Genomic DNA, 4,970 nt, shown 5'->3' on the forward strand with positions numbered 1-4,970 from the left:
GTATCTTGATATATTCTCACTCCAGGTATCTGCTTTATTCTCCCATGAGAAATGCTACAAGGACAAGAACATTGCATTCTACTGGTAGTGATTGAGGAGAAACTTATTGGAGGTCAAGAAACTGACATTTCTTGGGTTGCTACTACATGCCAAGCACTTGTACTGAGCTGTTGATATACATTACACAGTTCATTCCTTTGCAATTCTGGAAGGAGGTATCATTATCTCTTTTTTTTTTAAAATAAATGGGGAACTTGAGGTTCACTGGGGCAAAATAACTTGAGTAAGGTCACACAGGTCAAACAACCAGTCAATGACAAAGGCAGGATTTGAACTCAAGGTTGAATCTAACCCCACAGCCCATGCTCTCCCACTGCAACATGCTGCCTTCCTGTAGGAGCAAGGGACTTTGGAAGTGTTATGGACTAAATATTTGTGTCCCCCCCAAATTTATGTGAAAATCTTAATCCCCAAAATGATGGTATTAGGAGGTAGGTTTCAGAAGTGATTAGGTTATGTGGGCAGAGCCTTCATGAAAGGGATTAGTGCCCCCAGAGAGCTCCCTTGCTCTTTCCACCATGTGAGGACTCAGCAAGAAGATGGCTATCTATGAACCAGGAAGCAGGCCCTCACCAGACCCAGAATCTGCTGGTGTTATGTCTTGGACTTTCCAGTCTCCAGGACTGTGAGAAATAAATGTTTGTTGTTTAGGCCACCCAGTCCATGGTATTCTGTTACAGCAGCCCAGACGGACTGAGGCAGCAACACTGCTCTATGAAAGTGAATTAGTGTTCTCCTTTGCTGCATGATAAATTGGTGAAGAAAAATCTTTATATTCACGTCTGTCTTTATGTGGGTTACCCTGGAGGCAGAACCTAAGACAAGGATGTGAATGCAAGTTGTTCCTTTGGGAGCAAGAAACAGCAGGTGAAGTGAGACAGAAAGGGGACGCAGCCAATACAGGGAACATTATCAAACATGAGGGACAATTGGAGCTCAGTCCTGCTGGGGAACTCCCAGAGGCCATGGCTGCCCCACACCCCTGAGTTACTCTACCTCATAGCCACTCCAACCTAGGAGTGGGGAAGCTGTGTATTGATCCACCAACTCACATCCGTCATTGGATGAGGGTAGCTTTTTGAAGGATTAATTCTTCAACCCTTTGGGCTTGCCCTGAGGGTAGTCCTAGATGCTCCTGGGGCTAGAAAATTTCCTCCGGCAAAGCACTGCAGTTATTTGCAATAAAGACCTTTTGGTGTGCAGGTGGATACAGAGGGGATATGGCAGAAAACTGATACTGTCTGCTACATCCTTTACTAATAAAAGCCAATGGAAAATAAAAATAATCATGAGCTCTAGTAAAGGAGAGAAGGCTACAGAAAAGTTTAGAATCACTGTGCAATGGAATATTCCTGAGACGTTCACACTTGCACCATCAAATCTAATTTGCCACACTAAGGAAGTGACACTCACCACACTGCAGTTTAATAAATTAGCTATTATTCCAGAGTGATCCTATTGACAGTCTATTCATTTTCTCCATGGCAGTTCAGTCATTGAAATTCACCACTGTGTCTTGCGACTATTAGTGATACTCTGAGAAGCATTATTTATGAGCATATACAAAAAAGACTTAACAAAGATTTCCCATGCAACCTGATACTAAAGACATGATTACCACAGATGACTGGAGAATAGACTGGGCTGGGCTTGATCTCAGAACTTTCTCTTATCCCTGGAGTGTTTCATTTTACCTTCCCATTCAAAAAATAGGGGAGTTGTGGATAGTGGGGGTGGTATTTAGAGATTTTAAATACTAAAAGAAGGGTGTTTTTTGCTTTTTTGTTTTGTTTTGTTTTTGTTGTTTTTGTTTTGTTTTGTTTTTTGACAGTCTCGCTCTATCGCCCAGGCTGGAGTGCAGTGGCGCAATCTCGGCTCACTGCAACCTCTGCCTCCCGGGTTCAAGCAGTTCTCGGGCCTCAGCGTCCCAAGTAGCTGGGACTACAGGCATGTGCCACCACGCCTGGCTAACTTTTTGTGTTTTTAGTAGAGACAGGGTTTCACCATGTTAGCCAGGATGGTCTCGATCTCCTGACCTTGTGATCTGCCCTCCTGGGCCTCCCAAAGTGCTGGGATTACAGGTGTGAGTCACCACGCCAGGCCAAGAAGGGGCTTTTTAATGCTAATCAACCTACATAATCCTTTTCAGAGACTAGAACTTTCAACTGCTTTAAAATAGGAAAAAGGTGTAAAAAGTGGGAAGGAGGGAAGAGTTAACTATTTTAAGAAGCAAAAACCAAAGTGAACTTGCACTGAGTATAGAGAGAGCTTGGTGCTGGAGAGATTCAGAAGAAGCAAATGTTAAAAGAAAAATGCTACAAAATTGAAATAATTTTCAGTTTCTGACTCAATTCCTTGCTCAATGATGTACAATTGGAGCCCTGTCTAGAACAAATGTGCTGCAATTTAATTCATTTGCTTTTGTGAAAGTAGTTTTAGACCAAGGAATAAAAGTAAAATTTTGCTAATTAGCTAACAAAGCAGTCACTCCTTTCCTAAATCCCACCCCTCCATACACACATACACAAATACATGCATATGCACGCATACCTTTTTAGTAAAAGGCGAAAGATTTATACGATCTGAAGAGAAACCAGAGTATACCCATATCTTTTTAAAGACAACATTTTCTTTCTTAAAAATGAAATAATTTCTAAAGAGTTGAAATGCTTGGTGCGTATTCTAGCCTCAGGATTGTTTTTTGTTACTAGAGCTAGCTAAATTGCTCACTGATCAAGGCACAAATGATAGAATCCGACTGGCCTGGGTTAGAGTTCTGGTTCTCCACTTACTGGTCTTAGTTTCCTTTTTGTAAAGTTCCCTATTAGTAGGGGGAAAAATATGCTTCAGTGGAAAATTATGCACTGTCCAGAGCAGAGGTAAACGGAAATCTTTTCTGTAAAGAGCCAGCTAGTAAATATTTTAGGCTTTGTGAGCTATATGGCCAATGCTGCAACTACTTGACTTAATGAAAGCAGCCATAGACAATACACAAGTGAATGTGTCCAATAAAATTTTATTTCCAAAAACAGGCAATGGACTGCATTTGACCCATGATCAGCAATCTGGAGCACAACTTTTCTGGGTTATATGATTCTAGCCTTTCATTGCCATTCAGCAAATTTACAACTCTGTACTTGCAAAATAATTTGTGTCCGTAGATATGCAAATTCTATCCAGTAGAGGTTTAAATTATTTCCTTCCCCCACTGTAGAAGAGACAAATTTTGTCTCAATTTGCATATTCATTTCAATATTCCTGATCTACAAACATGTTTGTTCTTTGACTCTCCCTTCAACTGGTTGTAACATCTTACCAGCTCCCTTAATGAGTTAAATCTTTCACATTATTAAGAAAAAAAAAATTCTGACACTTGTTATAATGGTAAGGATGACTTTATTCAGGACTATTGCAATATGTGTCAGCACTATTGTCAGAGACGTTTGCAACAGAGCGACTCCATCTTGAGTGAGGGCTAGGAAAATAAGGCTGGGACTTGCTGGGCTGCGTTCGCAGAAAGTCAGGCATTCCTAGCCTCTAGATGTTTAAGGTTAAGGGAATAAATTAATAACGTTTACTAAACAGACCCAGACTTGGGAATGTCCAGATATCCTGATATCTGGAAAACAAAGGCATTCATAATTTTGCTTTAAAGATAATAATATTGATTCTTGTAAAATATAGTAATTAAGAAAATTAATGCTTCATCACAAACCCTTGTAGCAGAGCACATCTCCCCATATACACAGGCATTGTACCTAGGGTAGGTGCATTCCTCCTCTTACTTTCAGGAATGTCCTACTCTGTCTATGGAGTAGCTGTACTTTCACTACTTTACTTTCTTAATAAACTTGCTTTTACTTTGCACTGTGGACTCACCCTGAATTCTTTCTTGTGTGAGATCCAAGAACCCTCTCTTGGGGTCTGGATCAGGACCGCTTTCCTGTAATACTATCATAATAGGAGAGAGAGGCCAGACTCAACTCTGAATACAACAAAGATAGCTGGGTATTTATAACCAACAAGCAGAGTGAGTGGGAATCAGTGGATAAAAATTACTAAGAAGAGACATCAAGGGAAGGAGGATTCTTGCTAAATTTACTTAACAGGATTCTTGCTAAAGGTAAGCCAAGATAATCAGATATTAATAGTGGGGGGATTCATATTAAACTGACTTAGTAATATTCTTGCTAAAAGAAGAGATACTCATTTTTCCTTTGAACAATATAAATCCATTTTTCATTTGGCTGCCTTTTGTTCATTAGGGACAAGCTGAATCATCTGTTAGATTTGGTATTACAGCAGTCAATCACGGATATTTCTAGATGTTGAGTTCGAAGCATCCTGAGTCCCGTACACAGCAGCAGCTCCAAGCATGAAAGTTCCTCATTGTCTAGCTTCAGTTTGTAGGGCTTCTTTAAGTCCTGGGGGAAAGTCAGCTACAAATAACCTAGAGTCCAAATAAAGTTCTTGGCGATCGGGTTTTAACTCTCAGTGGTGCCAAGTCAGGAGAGTGGGAGAAAAATTGAAAATGTTAAGTTGGAGAGTTGTAGCCAGATATTGGAGGAAACTAGAAAGAATTGGAAATTGGTAGCATCACACCTGTAATCCCAGCATTCTGAGAGACTGAGGCAGGTGGATCCTTTGAGTTCAGGAGTCTGAGATCAGGCTGGGCAACATGGCGAGACTCCCATCTCTACCAAAAATTAAAAAAAAGTAGCTGGGCATAGTGGTGTGTGCCTGTGGTTCCACCTACTTGGGAGGCTGAGGTGGGAGGATTGCTTGAGCCAGGGGATGGGGGAGTTGCAGTGAGCCAAGATCATGCCACTACACTCCAGCCTGGGTGACAGTGCCAGACCCAAGAAAGAACGAAAGAAAGAGAAAGAGAGAAAGATAGAAAAAAAGAAAGA

The sequence above is a fragment of the Colobus angolensis genome, unplaced genomic scaffold (genome assembly GCF_000951035.1).
Source record: "Colobus angolensis palliatus isolate OR3802 unplaced genomic scaffold, Cang.pa_1.0 Scaffold188, whole genome shotgun sequence".
Lineage (NCBI taxonomy): Eukaryota > Metazoa > Chordata > Mammalia > Primates > Cercopithecidae > Colobus > Colobus angolensis.